Below are 20,781 nucleotides of genomic sequence, written 5' to 3'. Positions count from 1 at the left end.
AAGACTGGCTTTGTATTAGCTAGACATTTGGGACCTTAATTGCCCCATCTTTGATCCAGCAACACAATTAAATGGAATAAATATAACCTAGTAGAAACAAGAGAGTATAGAGAGTCATTAGAATCTAGGTTTCAGCTCCGGGTGCCCTAGAAATCTTTCACCCATCAGATCTCTCCTGAGTTGCTTGCGTTTTCACATTTATTAGGAACAAGAAGATCAATGTTTCAAATTCAGCCTGATGAAAACACAAAACATTGCTTGGGGTTTTTGTTTGAAGCTGCTGTGATATCAGCAAGGCATGTTGTCCTCCAATGTACTGTGAATTCCATAATTAGTTATCCTTCATCCCAAGCCAAAGCTACTGTAGAACACACTCGCAGTCCCAAAGGACCAAATTGTTAACACAGGCTAAGGTTGTTTTATGATTCCAATAACTAAAGTCTATTGACTGTGATTTTATTATAGTTCATAAGGAAAGAAATTGAGTGCCTTCCCATTCCCCCTCCCCCTTTCTAGCCTCAAGCACTTGCTATTTTTCTTATTTCTCTGGCTCCATTCAAATGGGGAAACAGAGAGGTTCAGGTTAGCGGTCGCCTTTCCACCAGGTAGCTGATGAAAATGGGCAGGCAAGCAATCAGTGGCAATAAATTAATAAATTTAATCTGTTTAATTTACCAAGCAGCAGGGTGTTTTTTCAATAATGTCCTTTTAAGCATATGGTGATTTTTGTTTGGGGTGCTGGTATGGTTGGACGCACAAGACTTAGACACGGCATAAGACACCGACATTGATTCTTAAAAGGTCTTTATTCACACTTGAACCAGAGCAGCTGGTGGGGGGTTAGAGCGCACTCAAGTCACTCAGATCTTTGGATATTGCTTTCCATTTCGCCATCTGTGTCCCGTTAAATATTCCTGATTTTTGCCAAGTTTGGCCCAATTTATATGTTAAATCAGTTACTGAAAACAGGTTCCAAGAAGCTGGTGGGGGATACCATTAAAGTGCACAGATCTTATGCATTAATCATTCATTTTGGAACAAGAAGTACAGGTTCTTCCATTCAGATAATCGCATTGATATGTCAGCCTTTTGGATCCCACAGAGACAATGGAGAGGATGATAGTTTGCCCCTGGAGAAGGCACTGTTTTGAATCAAGGAAGGTATAGCTTGAAAACTTCAAACTTGCAAAGCATTTCCTGAATCTCTTGTGATTATGAACATTTTTTTACTAAATCTAATATGCAGTCTGCAGCAGAGCAAGTTGCAACATAACGGCTAATGACTTGAGCATGGTAACATCCCCCCCCCCTGCTTCTACCCGGAAGCCTATTTTATTATCTAAGGCAGGGATTACTGAAGGGACAAGTGCACAGAAGCCTTCCAGAAGTGGAAGAAAGACAAAACCGTATGCTCAGATTCAGGCCACCTGTGTCAATACAATGTTAGGTCCCTTCTTTGCTTCCATCTCAAGAGAATGGTCTCAGTGCTTCAAGTGTGATCTTGTCCATTACAATCTGAGACATATTAGTCATATCCTGAGACAAGTATTATTAGGTCATTTGTACATTTTGAAAGGTCTAACTGAATGAGTTCTAAAGACACACACACACACACACCACTTTAGCAGGAATGTATGGTACTTTGTTGTGGCTATCACCTGTCTGGAGTCCACACTCCCTTGGTTAACATTTGGATGATGGAATCAGAAGCGGACTTAGGGCAGGGCGACTGGTTCTGCCACACTGGATGCCACAGGGCATCACAACTATGACACAGTGAACTGAGCAGAACAGATTAGTATTATTGATACCTTGCTTTTTTTTCCTGATGGGACTCCAAGTGGCTTACAGATAAAAACCACCCACTGGTCAGTCATCTGACATTATTATGATTTCAGGTGATTGGCACCTGTCAAAGCACAGAGTTTGTATACATTCAGCTGAATAAGGGACTTTGCAGACACTGCCAATCAACCCCTTTCAGCCAATCACTGTCTTTACCTGCCCCACCCTTGACATCATATATGACATCAGGTGCATGCAGGTGGGCCTGGCTTAACCAAAACAGACATTGTCCTAATGAGAAGGCTTCGGGGGTCAAATTTGACCAGCAGATTCTTTCCTTTGCACCCCTTGGGATAGAGGGAAGAGTAAGTGGGGGATGTTTAGTTCGCTTACCTGTGTTTAGGCTTAATGTCAGTGAGAAAGAAATACCCTATGATACACTTTATGCTAGCCACATATGGCATAAAGGAAGATGAAAACGTTTGTTCACAACCAAGATATTCATGAGGTAAACTACACTTATAAAAACCAGATGGCTCAACAAGCTCAACAAGTTACCTCATGTTACTCCAGTGTTTCTCAACCTTTTTTGGGCCACGGCACACTTGTTCCGTGAAAAAAATCACGAGGCACACCACCATTAAAAAAGTTAAAAAATTTAACTCTGTGCCACCCTATATTATAATTATGACTGTAAGAACCACTTGCCAAATATTGCTTTCCGGCGGGTTAGTGTTGTGTATTGGCGGCCGCCAGGCTCGTTTGCATTGAGCTTTGGGAAAGAGGAGGAGAAATATTGCTTTCCGGCGGGTCAGTGTTGATTATTGGTGGCCGCCAGGCACGTGACAATGCAAATCGCCCTTCTCATCGCCGCACGTCGCGGCACACCAGCCAGCGTCTCGCAGCACACTAGTATGCCACGGAACAGTGGTTGAGAAACGCTGTGTTACTCAATTGTGTCTTCAATTATTCTCCTACGGCAGGGATCCCCAAACTAAGGCCCGGGGGCCAGATGCGGCCCAATCGCCTTCTAAATCCAGCCCGCAGATGGTCCGGGAATCAGCATGTTTTTACATGAGTAGAATGTGTCCTTTTATTTAAAATGCATCTCTGGGTTATTTGTGGGGCATAGGGGAATGTGTTCATATATTTTTTTCAAAATATAGTCCGGCCCCCCCACAAGGTCTGAGGGACAGTGGACCGGCCCCCTGCTGAAAAAGTTTGCTGACCCCTGTCCTACGGCATAACCCAACCACAAGAAAGCCTTTTAAATTGTGGTCCTATGCTTGCTTAATTGGGAGCAAGTTCTCACGGATATCAGTCCATTTTATTGCAATAGACCAACTGCTCATTATCCACCAAATGATTCACAAGATGAACAATGGGGAGACAGAAACAACCAATGCTTCTGGCATCAGTAAACATGCAAACATTCATTGTGCCTAATTGATTTCAAGGGGAGAGCTAAGCATTTGCTGAACTCATTCTAGCTGGACCCAATGTCCTATAGCAGCACCAATGGCTGGAGCTACACATTATCTCACCCATCAACTTTCGGATTTCAAAATAAGGGATCAGCAGCCTCACCTGTCCCAGGGATAGTCTACAGTATAGCTAACAATCCAGGATAGCTGTGGGATACGGTGCTGGAATAAGGGAATTTCTAGCAAAAAGGGGGGGAAGGCTGACAGCTGTGGTTTGCAATAAGGAAGTTTCCCGCAAAAAAAGGGAGGGTTGACAGCTATGCACATTATGCATGACCACCAAGAGCAGCATCTCCTCTCCCGTAAAAACATAGACACACTCTTCTTGTGAGATGATATTATTGTGCTGTGAGTTCCCCTGTTCTCACTCAACTTGATTGATGGCCTTTGGCATGGTGAGGGAGTTCAAAATGATGGACCTTAGGATTTCAAAATTCAGCGGCACTTTCCACTCTACATCATAGTTTGGGTGGCATCTTGTGCCATGTTCAGAGAAGAGCCAAAAGTTAGTGGCAGAGCTCCCACCCTGGAGAGCTACTGCCAATCATTGTAGATGGACATTATCTGACATGAAATAAGGCACTTCCCTAGATTGGCTCACCCCTGCTTTGACAATATTGTGTCCTTATTCCACCCCCAACCTCAAATTAATAATTGACACAACATGAAACAATAACTCCTACCGAGTTCATAAATATTTAGAAAGCCCTTACCCTTACCATTCACAAGTTGATTGCGGTTCAGTTGCTAAAAAAATAAATAAAAATCTTCTTAGACGCTGATTAGTGTGTTGAAAATCAGATGGATAAAAGAAAAGGATGTGCTGAGCTGCTCAAATTGCTTTCCAACAGGCAAATAGGCTTGTCATGAGTAGCGCCAACACTATAAGTCAAGTGTTTTTATAAGAATTCAGTAGGATGAAACCACTACTTCATCACTGGAACTGAAGTACCCAAATTAAATTGTAATGTGTCAAAAGCGGTGATTGGGTGGTGATGGCTAAGTGCTCTCTCTCTCTCTCATACACACACACACACACACACACACACACCAAGAAAACAAAACAAAACAAAATCCTGTTCATAACCCATTTGGTATTTACAGAAGAATTAGGATAAAGTGTGAATGCCATCTCTGAAATAAAATTGTGCTGCATGACCTTCAGTCTCACCTTTGCTGCTTGGATTTGCTCTATTTAGGTGCATTCTTCTAGATGAATATTTTCTCAGAGACATGTACAGAAAAAAAACATTCTAAAACTAGATGCAGATGCAATTGGACCTCAGAAAGGACATTGTATCAAAGAAGCTATTAACAGCTTTAACAAACAAACAAAATCCAATATAGGTGGTGGTGTTGTTTTAAAAAATCTGCTAGAATAATATCTATTTAGCATCCTGGGTGATAAAAAGTGGGATAGTTGTTACCTTTGTGGAAGGATGCCCAAGGTTGTCATTTTAAGTGCTTGAATCACAATTCCTGCACTAATACAGTGGTGCCTCGCTTAACAAACGCCCTGTAAGACGAATTTGTTTTACAAAAAAATCGTCTAGCGAATTGCGGTTTCCCATAGGAATGCATTGAAATTCAATTAATGTGTTCCTATGGGGAAAAAAATTCAATGCATTCCTATGGGATTCGCTAGACGAATTTTTCGTTATAAGAGTAGACCCGTGGAAAGAATTAAATTTGTCTAGCGAGGCACCACTGTATTTGAATTGAAATGCATTGGGGGTGGGGGGTCAATTGTCACACTTTTACCAATTTCCACAATACTGGTCTCCCATAAAAAAAAAATGCATGTGAAAATGAACATTTTAAGTTGAAATGTGAGCAAAAATGAAGATTTTATATATTTTATTTTATTTGAAGATGGACAAACTGCCCCTTTCATGGGGAAAAAAAACAGAATGGTGTACAGCACAAAATAATAATATTGCAATAACAATGCCGGTAAAAGATATTACTACCACCATGAATGAAAACTGGCTGGTAAAAATGTTCAAGTTGCAAAGGCATGTCTGAAAGGCATCATTTTTAGAAGACAGCTAAAAGAAAGCAGAGGTGCTAGACTTCTGTAGGAAACGAGTTTCAAAGCTCATTCCCTGGTAAAGAACAACCAAACCTCAAGGGCACCCAAAGTTCTCCAACAGAAGTAATCAAGGTAGAGTATAAGGAACCAGGCAATATTTATGGTACTTTGGACCAAAGATTAAGGGCATTGTGAATTAACATAATAGCATTGAGGATAAAATGCATTAGGCTAGCATTTTAGGATAAAACGTATACCCAAATGTGTATTTTGCAAAACAAGAAGGAGGTATAAATATTCATTTTTTTAATTAAAAATGCAAAATTAATGCTGAAATAAGATTCTGAACGAATATAGCACATAAACTATGGAACTCACTTATAGAGGAGGCAATGAGGGCTACCGACTTGGATGGCTTTAAAAGATGATTGGACAGATTCATGGAGGAGAGGGTATCAAGGGGAACTCTCAGAGGCAGCAATGAATGAATGAATGAATGAATGAATGAATGAATGAATCTTTATTTGCATCAGCCATCGGCCATAGCAGTAAAACAATACGATATACAGAGAACAGAAATAAAAAGTCAATTATATAAAACACATTTTAGGGTTTTGAATCAATAGTCAAATGATGCTTGTGGGAAAACCTCAAGCACAAGAACACTCTCTCCTCCTGTGGCTTCCAGCAACTGGTATTCAAAAGCATTGCTGCCTCTGTGGAGATGGCAGTACTGAATCGGTGGCGCCATGCTTGCACTCTTTATAAATCTTATTCTGATTGCCCCAGCTAAGAACCTTGCAGCCTTTGCTGTCACCTGCTCATCTTGATCTGCCAAGAGGAAGGACACTGTGGCAGTGGTTGGGCAACCCAGAATGGACCATAAAAGAGGGGTGATCATCTCATTCCTCAAGTCTTTATAAAGAGTGCAAGCATGGCGCCACCGATTCAGTACTGCCATCTCCACAGAGGCAGCAATGCTTTTGAATACCAGTTGCTGGAAGCCACAGGAGGAGAGAGTGTTCTTGTGCTTGAGGTTTTCCCACAAGCATCTAGTTGGCCACTGTGAGAACAAGACATTGGACTGGATGGCCCATTGGTCTGATCCAGCAGGCTCTTCTTACATTTTTACATACAAAAGTGACCCATTCCAGAAATAGACTGATTTCTCCATCCTTCTCTTTCTTGTGAGGCTCTCAGAGGTCTGGCCATCTACATATCTCATAGGCTTAAGGAAATAGGTGCCACTGATTCTTCTATTCCCTGGTCCCCAATGTTCTTTTAAATGGGGGGGATATTGTTGGAATATTGGGGTGTAAATCACCAATATTCTTACTACTGCCACTGGCTTCGGTAAAGAAGACAGCAAACAATCGTAGGTGCTAATCTACGTTTATTCAGAGAGTGTGTGTTCAGCCATCACTCTCCAGTTCAGAAGAAAGTGAAAGTAGAAACAGAACAAAGAACATCACATGACAGGAGATCAGGTTACAGCTTGAGCTCCTGTGTGGGAAAGTTACAGCAATCATATAAAGTAAACATTCATCCACATGCAGCATCTGTGCCATGCAGAGGATTTATGCTAACATCTCCCCTGAATCCTGAAATGGAAAAAGATGCAAATGTGAGAGCATCATTAAGAGAAGTGAACAGACAGTTGTCATAAACAAAATAGGACTTTCCTGCTGTGGAACTCTCTGAGACTGGATTGACCAGCTTTGGCTTCCAGGGGACCAGAGCAGTTGCTCTGTTGACAGAAACAGTGTTGCGTTTGACAACCTGTTGTTGTGGCTTCGCCTGTGTGACTGCTGCCTGTTTTGGAGTTCTAAGCACAGCTAAATTTGCAATTGCTGTGTTGGCAAACTCCTGAGAATACCTCTTGGGTCCTCTTCTAATCCTCTCAGACCTGCGTGAGAGGTGCAAATCCTGTTTACTGAGATTCTCCCCCTCAGGACTTTTGGGAGAACTCTTACCAATGGTAAACAGTGGATCTAGTGCTTCAAGCACTTTCTCATCATCTGATGATGGTCTGTTAAAAACAGCATGAGTTCCTTTGTGTATGACTGTCTCCCCTGTGTCAGAGCTACTCGGGGTAGAGCCTTCAGCAAAGGATTCATCTTCACTACCACTTGTGTTAGTGTAGGAAGCATCAAAATCATTGGCACCTATGGGAAATTCATCAAGAACATATGTTTCTTGTGACGTAGGAGAGTGTTCTACCTCTTGAGTAAGAATCACCTCATTGGAAGAAAGCAACATAACTCTGTATTGACCTTCCTCAAAACCCAACAGAATGCCTTGGACTGGCTTGCCCTCAAGCGAAGCCACCCACATTTTGGTTCCAAAAACCTTAGTGTTGCTCACATCAGGCTTATGTTGGAACAGAATCTCATAAGGAGAACTCTTCTGTCCTTTAGGAACCTGTCTGAGCCACTGGTAAAGGAAAAATGAGATGCTTTCAGCCCACAGTTGTTCAGACAATCCTGAACTCAGCAGTTGCGCTTGCATGCCTGCTTCTAACTCAGTGTTAACCTTAACACATAAGCTTTTGTCCCAAGCTGCCTGGGTCTTGGCAAACTTGTGGTGAATGCCTTTGTCATCAAAAAAAAACTTGAAACTCCTGTGAAGTAAAAAGAGGAATGTCATTGGTCAATAAACATTCAATTTTACAACAATGTTTCAGTTCAACCTTAGCATGAAATTCAGAAAATTTCACAATAGCCTGCTGAGGCTTTTGCAGAGGATAAAACCATGTATACTTAGAGAAGTGGTCAGTTATCAGAAGATAAAATTTTGCCTTGCCAAGGGACTCTGGCAAAGGACCAAATACACCTGCAGAAACAATTTGGAAACAACGTGTTAGGCCTGTCTTGGTTGGTTGCTTCTGTGTCTGCTTAGGCTCCTCTGGACCTGTCAAACAATCATCAACAACAGTAAAACATGCATCACTTTTATCATAAGATAATCTGAAAAGGTTATCTTTGTCTCTGTGTCCCGTCAAAAGAACTTCTCCATCTTTAGAAATCACACAGGTGCCCCTGTGAAAACACAGCTCAAACCCCTTCTCATCAATTTGAGAAACACTGAAAAGGTTTTGCTTCAGCTCTGGAACAAGATACACATTACTGATACTCAAATTTAGAGATTTCAGATAAATAGTTCCTTTTCCAATGGATTTCAAAGAATTGCCATCTGCCTGTGACACGATGGAGTCCAGCTTCTCAAAAGTCTGGAACAGTCTCTTGTCGTTGACCAGATGGTGGGAAGATCCAGAATCTATGATCAGATAAGACCCGTCGTCTTCTTGGTCATCAAGCTGAGTGAGCATTACAAGCATCTTGCGTGCTGTAGGGCCCTTGGTGCTGCCGCCGCTGCTGCTGCTGCCGCTACCGCCGCTGCCTCGCCCCTTAGGCCCAGAAGCCTGTTGTTGACTTCCTGAGTCCTTCTGGGGTCGTCTACATGTCTTGGCTGTGTGTCCAGGAATATTGCATAACTGGCATCTGACCACAGCTTTAAGGGCTTGTGCAGTCTCTGCAGATGCACCAGGTGAGGGTGAGTAGCGCTCCCCGTTGGCCTCCGCCTGTGCGCGGGTCCTGTCCTCCTCATTAAGCAATGAAGCATAAATTCCTGCTGCAGTCATTTGCTGAGGGTCTTGAGCCCCCAGCTGGGCTGCAATAGCATTATAGGACTTGGGAAGGCTATTTATATAATAATAATAATAATAATTTATTATTTATACCCCGCCCATCTGGCCGGGTTCCCCCAGCCACTCTGGGCGGCTTCCAACAAAACAGAAATTCTAAAATACAGAGATCCATCAAACATTAAAATACAGAAATCCATCAAACATTAAAAGCTTCCCTAAACAGGGCTGCCTTGAGATGCCTTCTAAAGGTCTGGTAATTGTTGTTCTCTTTGACCTCTAGTGGGAGGGCATTCCACAGGGTGGGTGCCACTACCGAGAAGGCCCTCTGCCTGGTTCCCTGTAACTTGGCTTCTCGTAGTGAGGGAACCGCCAGAAGGCCCTCGGAGCTGGACCTCAGTGTCCGGGCAGAACGATGGGGGTGGAGACGCTCCTTCAGGTATACCGGACCGAGGCCGTTTAGGGCTTTAAAGGTCAACACCAACACTTTGAATTGTGCTCGGAAACGTACTGGGAGCCAATGTAGGTCTTTCAGGACCGGTGTTATGTGGTCTCGGCGGCCGCTCCCAGTCACCAGTCTAGCTGCCGCATTCTGGATTAGTTGTAGTTTCCGGGTCACCTTCAAAGGTAGCCCCACGTAGAGCGCATTGCAGTAGTCCAAGCGAGAGATAACTAGAGCATGCACCACTCTGGAGAGACAGTCAGTGGGCAGGTAGGGACTCAGCCTGCGTACCAGATGGAGCTGATAAACAGCTGCCCTGGACACGGAGTTGACCTGTGCCTCCATGGACAGCTGTGAGTCTAAGATGACTCCCAGGCTGCGCACCTGGTCTTTCAGGGGCACAGTTACCCCATTCAGGACCAGGGAGTCCTCCACATCCGCCCGCCTCCTGTCCCCCACAAACAGTACTTCTGTCTTGTCAGGATTCAATCTCAATCTGTTAGCCGCCATCCATCCTCCAACCGCCTCCAAGCACTCACACAGGACCTTCACCGCCTTCACTGGTTCTGATTTAAAAGAGAGGTAGAGCTGGGTATCATCAGCATACTGATGGACACCCAGCCCAAACCCCCTGATGATCTCTCCCAGCGGCTGCATATAGATGTTAAAAAGCATGGGGGAGAGGACAGAACCCTGAGGCACCCCACAAGTGAGAGCCCAGGGGTCTGAACACTCATCCCCCACCACCACTTTCTGAACACGGCCCAGGAGGAAGGAGCGGAACCACTGCATGACAGTGCCCCCAGCTCCCAAACCCTCTAGACGATCCAGAAGGATGTTATGGTCGATGGTGTCAAAAGCCGCTGAGAGATCCAGCAGAACAAGGAAACAGCTCTTACCTTTGTCCCTAGCCCGCCGGAGATCATCGACCAGTGCGACCAAGGCAGTTTCAGTCCCATGGTGAGGCCTGAATCCTGACTGGAAGGGATCCAAATGGTCCGCTTCTTCCAGGCGTGCCTGAAGTTGTTCAGCAACCACTCGCTCAATCACCTTGCCCAAGAATGGAAGATTTGAGACTGGGCGATAGTTGGCCATATTGGCCGGATCTAAAGATGGTTTTTTAAGAAGCGGTTTAATAACCGCCTCTTTCAGCGGGTCTGGGAAGGCTCCTTCATGGAGAGAAGCATTTACCAACCCGCGAAGCCCATCGCCCAGCCCTTCCTGGCTAGCTTTTATAAGCCAGGATGGGCAAGGATCAAGGAGACAGGTGGTTGGTTTCACTCGTCGAAGCAGCCTGTCCACATCCTCGGAGGTAACAGATTGAAACTGATCCCACAAAACTTGACTAGACAGGACTCTAGCACTCCCCCGCCCCGGCCCTGCTCCCACGGTGGAGTCTACCTCTTCCCGAATCTGAGCGACTTTATCTGCAAAAAACTTTGCAAAATCATTGCAGGAGATCATGTGGCCCGTACTGGGCCCGGATGGAGCAGGTGGTTCCGCTAAATTGCGAACCACCTGGAAGAGTCTCCTGCTGCTGTTTTCTGCAGATGCGATGGAGACGGTGAAGAAGGTCCTCTTCGCTGTCGCCATTGCCACTTGGTAGGCTCGAAGTTGAGCTCTAGCCCGTGTCCGGTCTGATTCAAAATGAGTTTTCCGCCACCGGCGCTCTAGCCGTCTCAACGACTGTTTCATCGCCCTCAGCGCCGGGGAAAACCACGGGGCTGTCCGGGCTCCATGCAATCTGAGAGGGCGCTTCGGAGCCAGACAGTCAATAGCGCTGGTTAACTCCGCATTCCAGCGGGCCACCAGGGAATCAGCTGAAAGGCCATCGACATGGGATAAAACATCCCCTACCACTCTCTGGAAGCCAATTGGATCCATTAAGTAGCGGGGGCTGTAAAGCAATAAATGTCATCATCCAAATTGACGTTTCTGTCAACTAGCTCCTGGCGTAGTTGACGCATCTGATGCAAATGGGCTCTCAAGTCTCCTCCCTCCTTCAGATGCAAATTAATTAATCTCTGAAAGAATAATGTTGTTGATCCGGCGCGCAACCTCAGGTGCTCGTCCCGAAGATGAGTCCAAACATCATAAGCATAGTCTAAGTTCCGAATATGAACCAGCTGTGATGGGTCCAAATGCAGAACTATTGTTGCCCTTGCCTGTGCGTTGCGATTCAACCACCTTTGGCCTGGCAAAACGGGCGGTGCGTTCTGAATCAACTCAATAAGTCCTTGCCGGATAAGAACACATTCCATTTTAACACTCCACGTTGCGTAATTTGAGTCATTTAACAGAGGACACAAACTCTTGGGTGTTTGATCTGAATCCCCGGCTTTAGCCATCTTGCTACTGTAAGCGTGCTGCTAGCTTCTGACTTCAAAGTACAAAGAAGCTGCAAATTAGGCTTTCGGCAGGCATCTGCAATTAAGCTGCTGCTTTAGAGGTTTTATTGCCGCTATAAATCAGTCCCGGTTACTCACTGCTCCGGTGATAAGGAACGCAGACTATCCGTGCACTTCCTCCCCTGGAACGCAGGAACCGGTGACTCCCAAGCAGGCGAAATTCCTCAGGATCAGCTGCTGCAGATTGAGGCCTGTTTACGTGCCTGTTTTCACGCTTTTCAGAGGTCCGCGGATCGAAACCCCTGCTCTGCTACCACTGTTGGAATATTGGGGTGTAAATCACCAATATTCTTACTACTGCCACTGGCTTCGGTAAAGAAGACAGCAAACAATCGTAGGTGCTAATCTACGTTTATTCAGAGAGTGTGTGTTCAGCCATCACTCTCCAGTTCAGAAGAAAGTGAAAGTAGAAACAGAACAAAGAACATCACATGACAGGAGATCAGGTTACAGCTTGAGCTCCTGTGTGGGAAAGTTACAGCAATCATATAAAGTAAACATTCATCCACATGCAGCATCTGTGCCATGCAGAGGATTTATGCTAACAGATATAATGTCTTATTTTTTGGTATTCATTTCCATAGCAGAGACACTGGATTTTTACAGGCCCAAGCTAAGCTTCTTCTTTTTGTTAACCTGAACTGCTAAGCTCGTGTTTTCTCTGAAAATCAAGCCCCATTCTTTCTGTTTTGTACCTTAGCCTTAACATTAAAAAGCCGAGAATTCGGATTTTGCTGGATGCTTTTCATAATGCATGAAAGAGAATAATATACCAGCAAGCTATTTCTTGGCTCTAGTTTCTTTTTTTCTGCCGATGGTAATAAAACCTGTTCTTTGTTAGTAGACTAAACAGGCATGACCCAGAATGCATTAGGAAGCAGTTATAGAGAATACATACAATCTGAAATACTTTAATACTTTTCTTCCTGACTCTATAAACTTGCTTTAAAGAAAGAAAGAGAGAAAAATCAGTAGCGCAACTTCTGCCTCTGAAGTTGTTTATAGAAAATATTGGACCCAGACTTGGGGATTTCATATTCTTCTTTAGCATTGCAATAAGTAAATAAATCATAATTGGGATTTCCCAACTTTTTGTGCAATTTAGCAGGCTTGTTCAAGGTCAACTGCTGCTGTTTCATTGTATTTTTTCCTGTTTGTGAGGGTTTTATGAATCAGATTGTATCTTGTTGGTTGTTTCATTCATGTATGTAAATCACCCTGGGATCTGTTTCGACAAAGGATGCTTTAGAAGTTCCACAACTCCTCCCTGGTGTAGAAAGTACAGTCTCTCTCTCTCTCTCTCTCTCTCTCTCTCTCTCTCTCTCTCTCTCTCTCTCTCTCTCTCTGTGTGTGTGTGTGTGCCAACAACAGGCACAAAGTAACCCAGCAACATTTTTTTTTAAAAAAAAATGATGGATACAATTTTATTCACATTGGGATGAACACCTACTTTTTCATCTGAATCAAAGTATGTGTGCTTGGCATGCGGTACAAATTCTCAGTACATTGTCTACTATGATTATGGACTTTGTGGTGCCCATTATTTGGAATTTGCTCCCCATAACAGTCTGCCAAGGCCCAATCAAATGTTCTTTAGCAGCCAAGATAAGACTGGGGCCTTCAAGATGTTCTCTGGGTAGCACCTGATTTAGGGCAGTGTGAGCAATTCCCCTGGCACAAAGCTGAGGCGGTGAAAAATGTGCCACAACTATGACGTACTATAGTTGAGAGCATGTGGAGTACGGAAGGTGAAAGGGAGGCCATACCCTCCAACAATTTCTCTGATGAAAATAGGGACATTCTGTTATTATTATTATTATTATTATTATTATTAACAATAATTTATTTATTTTGTTTATACCCTGTTCATCTGACAGGGTTGCCCCAGCCACCCTGGGCACCTTCTGACATATATAAAAACATAATAAAGCATTAAACATTAAAAAAAAAAACTTCTGAAAATGTGCTTCCTTCAGATGTCTTCTAAAGGTTGTAGAGTTATTATCTCCTTGGCTCAGAGGTCGCAAAAATCCATACCCTCCAACATTTCTCCAATGAAAATAGGGGTGTCCCAAGGAAAAGCGGAACATTCTGGATGTAAATCCAGGTTTGTCCCTAGAAAATAGAGACACTTGGAGGGTCTGGGAGAAGGACCTGAAATAATAAATATTTAAAGAGGGAGTGCCAAATTTTGTCCTCTTCCAGGGCACCATATTACCAAAGTCCACCTCTGCTCTGGGTCTGTCTTACATTTTCTAGGAAACAATCTACAGTCGTAGCTCAGTTTACGAACTGCTCGGGTTGCGAACAGTTCGGGTTACGAACTCCGCAACCCCAGAAGTGTTTCCGGCGCGCTTGTGCGTCCCACGCATGCGCAGAAGCGGGTGTGTGTGCTTTGCGCATGCGCAGAAGCGGCGCTCGGTTTGCGACCTTTTCGGGTTACGAACTGCGACCCGGAACGGATCGCGTTCGTAACCCGAGGTACTACTGTAATTTAATCTGAATATTATTTATTTCATTTTTAGTCTTAGTGTTTGATTTTGTTTCTGGTTGTGAGTTGCTTTGCTGCAGTTCTTTTGCAAAAGCAGGATAAAAAGTTTTCGAAATAAACAAGTAAATAAAAACTGCTATGACAGCGTTACTTGAAAATTTCATTCTGCTGAGGCATTTCAAGAGAAGAAATGGTGAGAAATCGATGTGGAATAAATATCAACGTGAACTGATTTTGTAACTGTGATGAATAAGTCTCTCTCTATGCAGCAGAGTTCTTTGTTTTTCTGTCAGAGGAAGGATGTATCAATAGCTATGACATGAGCTTTATGCAAAGTGTCACCATTACTGGCGAGAAAGAAAAGGTGATATTCACATGGTGTAAATACTGAATTTAGGTTTATCGGTGCATGTGTTTATTTGAACATAGTACTGTTTATAAGGAAAAAGAAAAAGATTAATACTATGGGAAATGACATTTAAATCTCTCAAAATATTCTGGATTCACAAAATGACCATCAATGTTTTGCCTCTACTTGCAAACGTATCTTGTTTGCTCTTGATGAATGCTATGACAATGTAAAGTTGGTGTTTTTGTCAGATGGGCTGGTGAAAATTCAGCAGGAATTGAGGAATGATAAGGTCTGCATCAACAAGTTTCAATCACAAGGTCATCTGACATTTTTGAAAAACAGACTGTGTTGAAGAAAATATGTTGAGTGGTTAAAATTGTATATTGTGTGAGTTAAGTGCACTTAGGCTGGATCTATACAGGTAAAAAAAATGCTACAGAAAAAAATGTGTTATGAAAGTTCTTAATGGAAAATCCCATTGGTGCCTGATTACTGCTCTACAGTGCCATCTTTATAACACAGTTATAATGATATACAGTGGTACCTCGGTTTATGAACACAATTGGTTCCAGAAGTCTGTTCATAAACTGAAGCGTTCATAAACTGAAGCGAACTTTCCCATTGAAAGTAATGGGAAGTGGATTAATCCATTCCAGACGGGTCTGTGGAGTACTCAACCTGAAGCGTACTTAATCCGAAGCATGGGTGTAATTGGTTCCGGAAGTCTGTTCATAAACTGAAGCGTTCATAGACTGAAGCAAACTTTCCCATTGAAAGTAATGGAAAGTGGATTAATCCGTTCCAGATGGGTCCATGGCGTTTGTAAACCAACTGAGGTGTTCGTAAACCGAGGTTCCACTGTAATTGACGAGTCCTTAGTCTATAATCCCAAACCCAAGGGATCTATTTCACTGAACTCAGTAGGAGTACTTCTGTGTAAACATAGGCCCCATATACTTAAAGCAGGATCATACCACTTTGAACAGTCATGTCTTCCCCCCAAAAAATTCTGGGAATTGTAATTTGTTAAAGGTGCTGAGAGTTGTTAGGAGACATCCATTCCCCTTCCAGAGCTATGATTTCCAGAGTGCCCTAAGAAGAGGAATTGTTTGATAAACAACACTGGGAATTGTAGCTTTGTGCAGGGAATAAGGGTCTCCTAAAAGCTCACTTCATTAACCACAGTTCCCAGAATTCTTTGGGGAAAACTATGGTTTTAAAGTGGCATGATACTGCTTTAAATGTATAGTGCAAATGTGACCCAAGTTAAGACTGTACTGGTTACTCCACATACAGGTGAAACTCGGAAAATTAGAATATCGTCGAGAAGTGCATTTATTTCAGTAATGTAACTTAAAAGGTGAAACCAATGTATGAGATAGATGCATGACATGCAAAGCAAGATATGTCAAGCCTTTATTTGTTGTAATTGTAATTATTTGTCGTTAAGCGGGTCAATTATAAATGGAATGTAATTAATGGAATGTAATAGCGATGTTTATTTTTGTTTATTTTTGTATTATTGTAACTATTTGTTTTATTACTGTGAAATTTCCAAAATAAAAATAAAAATAAAATAAAAAATAAATATAAAATATAAAATAAAAATAAAATGTAATAAGTTGCATTACTGAAATGAATGCACTTTTTGACGATATTCTAATTTTATGAGTTTCATCTGTATAATATCACAGAATTGGAAGGTCCTGTTGTACTGTGGAAGTCAACTAATCTAATTCGAACCTTGGCTCGGTTCAGGATCTACAAGACAGGATTCCTATGACTGAAATAGAAGCTAGGATGCACATTGTACCTATTTACATGAAGGCTGAATCTGACTCTCTCTCTCTCTCTCTCTCTCTCTCTCTCTCTCTCTCTCTCAACTATAAGGAAATAAGCTAGTTATAATTTATGGCAACACAAATACTCAAAGGTAAATTAAAGGACAGATAAACATTTGCAGTCCCAGACATCAGCAGCCTATTATCAGCACACAAAGAGGAAAGATTGCTGTAATTGTACAACTCCTGAACAATAAACTCTAATTAGATTTCTCTGCACATCAGAGATTTATTTATTTCTTTTTCTTTTTAAAATGTTTTCCAGTTTTCATGAAAGGTTTAGGTGGGGGGGAATGATAAAGCAGATAATGATAAGAAAGAATGAAAAATGAAAACAAAACAGAAACCTGAAGGGCAGCAGGGAACAGACAAAACATTCTGTGCTAAGCTTTCAGTAATGACCTTGTTTTAGCGTTTTCTCACAGTAGAAAAATGATGACTCGCGACTCTGTGATGCTGCAATTAAGCATCATGGGTATAATCAAGTATCAACAGCATCGTTCCCCTACATGCCTCAGAGTAATTTATGTTGTTGATTTGACAGTCAGTCCTGTGTATCTATTTATCTATGGCCCTTTGATGATTACTATAGCTCTATTCAATTGTTTGCTGAGTAGCTCCACCCCTTAGGTAATGTGCTGTGTATCCTTCTCCACCTTCCCGGCCTCTACACATGCAGCAGAAACATCTGCAGAAAGAGAGTGTATGGATGTATAGGTGTACATGCAAAGGTTCCTAGGTGAATCTGAACCCCTATTGCACAGGGTTTTAGGCCTTAGCGCATCACCATCACCATTTTATTATTATTATTTTTAATCCACCCATCTGACTGGGTTTCCCCAGCCACTCTGGGTGGCTTCCAACACATATAAAAGCATAATAAAACATTGAACATTAAAAAATTTCCCTAAACAGGGCTGCTCTCAGATATCTTCTAAAAGTCAGATAGTTGTTTATTTCCTTGACATCTGTTCCACGGGGGGAGGGGGTGCCACTACCAAGAAGGCCCCCTGCCTGGTTCCCTGTAACCTCACTTCTCACAATGAGGGAACCACCAGAAGGCCCTTGGAGCTGGACCTCAGTGTCCAGGCTGAACAATGTGGATGGAGACACAGGTATACAGGGCCAAGGCTGTTTGGGCTTCAAAGGTCAGCACCAAGGCATGCAGATGTGTGCCAGATGGGCTGCTCCAGTGCTCTTGCATCATGCTAATCTCCCTGACACTTTCCCCCTCCCCTCCCAGTGAACAATTTTTTGTTTGGAAGTTAGTATAGTGACTCTGCTCCACCCACTTCTGGTTTCTTAACATGGGACAATAATTACTGAATGGGCTTTTATCAGTGACTTTAAAGTTGGGGGGGGGGCACCCAGAGACAACATTCAGCCAGAATATTTATTTTAAAAAATTAATGAATCTTTGTTCTGGTACATGTTCTCATTCCATATCAAATTAAACAACAGATTTCTCCCTAAGAATTGAAGCAGAGACCTATTTGGGAGCATTTCAGGCGACGACTCCCAAAACTGGTCCCTTGTCCCTGTCAATGGGTATCTGAAAAGTGAGACTTCATAAGGCTTAGCATGGAGACTTACAGCAGAAAATTCAAATGAAAGTGGCCCCTGTCCTCAAAAGTGAACGTTCTGAAGGAATTATCTGGCTACTGAAAAGAGCTTGGGTTAGTGTGTGTGTGTGTATGTGTGTGTGTGTGTGTGTGTGTGTGTCAGGCAGATAAAAGCCTTGTGTGTAAAGGACAAGACTATCCTCTCCTTTGGCAACCACTTCATCTTCTTCAACACTGCTTGTTGATTCCCTGCTCCCATTCCCACCCCATCACTTTTGCTTTCACATCTCCTGCTTTGACACAGATTCCTTCCTCTCCCTTCATTATTTCAGCGGTTGACTTTCTCTGCTCTTTGTCTTTACTTGTCTCCTTTAATTTTCTTTTCCTGGCAGAAGCCCTTAGCTCAATTTGTAAACTTGGGTTGTAGAAGCAAAAGTGCTGCATTGCATGTGTCTAGAACTAAATATGCATTATGAATTGACTTGCCAATATATTCATCCAGAAAATATAGCCACAAATTGACTACAGGGAGCATGTGCCGTTTTGTCTCAATAAACCTCCTCCACCTAAGCTTGTTTTCCTTCTGTTATACCTGCAATCATTACACACACACACAGACACACACACACACAGGGCACTTTGGGACCTTCACTCCACTGTTTGAGCAAATGAATTTAAAGAGGTGACCAGAGCACTTTCTAGTCCTGCTGTCTTGGATAACTTTCATTTAGTGAGGCTTGGGGACATCGATAAGCTGTTCAGTCTGATCTGGGTGACCACCTGTCCCCTTGCCCTTTATGGCTAATAAAAGTAGCAGGGAGGGCATAACCAACTGGGCCAGGAAGGAGATTAATGCTTCTTTTACCAGAAGAGGGTGTGGTCACTGACTGCTTAAAGGAGGGAGCAGTACTTACCTGGAATTAGAAAATCTAAATAATTATTGACCGGTCCCCTTGGGGAAGGTTCTTGGGGAAGGTTATTGAGTGGGTAGCCATGGGCCACATCTGGGATCTCTTGGATGGAACTGGTTTTCTACATCTATTTCAATTGAGATTTAGGCCTGGTTTTGGCACATAAAGTCATCCTGGGTCATCCTGGGTCATCCTGACATTTGTCAGGAGAGAGGCAGGGCAGGAGAGAGGTGCCTATCAATTCCCCTTGCTCTCTCAGAAGCTTTCAGTACCATTTACCACGGTATTTTTCTGGAGTGCCTGTCCAAGGTGGAGGTGTTCAGCACCACTTTGCAGTGGTTCTGACCCTAAGGTCCTTTATAGAGGGTGGTGTTTGATGCCATGGAGCCTCCAGTGTGGACTTCTGCAGATTTCCATTTTATCCTCCATAAATATGTCATCTATGTGAAACCACTGAGTGGGGTCATCCAGGGTTTTAGAGCTTACATTGCCAGGAGTATACTGATGGCAAGCAGCTATACTTCTCCTTTGAATCCTTAGGTGTTTGTGTCAGTGGTAGACCGATGTTTTGCCTTGATAATGGAGTGTATGAGAGACAATAAACTGAAGTTTAATGCAGAAGAGACTCAGGCACTGTTAGTGGGTGGTTCTGTATACTGGATGGAAGGGATGTGGATGGGATTACACTTTCTCAGAAGGATCAGGTAGATAGTTTGGGAGTGCTAGATGCATTACTGTTGCCTGAGTCTCAAAGTGGCACTGGTGGTGCAGAATGTCTTTTGCCAGGTTTGACTGGTGCCCCAACTATGCCCCTATCCAGACAGGGACAGTCTAACTTCTGATGTCTATCCTCTGGTAGACCTCCGGGCTAGATTACAGCAATATGTTATATGTTATACCCCTGAATACGGTTTAAAAACTATAACTGGTGCAGAAGCCAGATCACTGAACTGGGTAAGGCAATCTGGGCATGTAAAACAAATTCTTTTTTCTTTTTTTTAATAACATTTTATTAAATTTTCCAATTAATACACATTTAAACATCCAACCAAAACTTACAAATAACAAAATAACACAGTAACATGCATTCCTCTATTGCTCTTTTCCACTATCTTCTGTTTTGACTTCCCTCCCTCCCCTCATTAGGTTTTCTAATCAAAGCTTATCTCGCAGTTTCTTTGTTTCTCCCTTAAAGTCAATTCGCAGGATTTATTTCAACCCTGCAAGAGTTTTTAAACTTCTACAGTTCTTTTCCATATAATCCACATATTTACTCCAGTCTTTTAGGAACTTTGCTTCCCCCTGGTTTCGGATCCCGCTAGTAAGTCTCGCTAGTTCTGCATAGTCCATCATTTTTGTCTGCCACTCTCCAATCGTCGGTAAGTCCTGTGTCTTCCATTTTTGGGCTAATAAAGTCCTAGCCGCTGTTGTTGCATACAAAAATAATACATTATCCTCTTTTTTAATTTCTTGACCTATCATTCATAACAAGAATAATTCAGGTTTTTTTGGGAAAAGTGTATTTAAAGATTTTCTTCAGTTCGTTATATATCATTTCCCAAAAATCTTTAACCTTATCGCACTTCCACCACATATGATAAAAATCTCCTTCCTTCTCCTTACATTTCCAGCACATTCTATTGTTCATTCTATACATTTTAGATAGTTTCACTGGAGTTAAATACCATCTATATATCATCTTCCAAATATTCTCTTTCAGTGCGGTACATGCGGTAAATTTTAACGTTTGATTCCACAGTTTCAACCAGCTATCATAATCTATATTGTGCCCAAAATCTTTTGCCCATTTAATCATCACCTCTTTTGTCA

The sequence above is a fragment of the Zootoca vivipara genome, chromosome 16 (assembly GCF_963506605.1).
Source record: "Zootoca vivipara chromosome 16, rZooViv1.1, whole genome shotgun sequence".
Lineage (NCBI taxonomy): Eukaryota > Metazoa > Chordata > Lepidosauria > Squamata > Lacertidae > Zootoca > Zootoca vivipara.
This window is presented reverse-complemented; position numbering follows the sequence as displayed.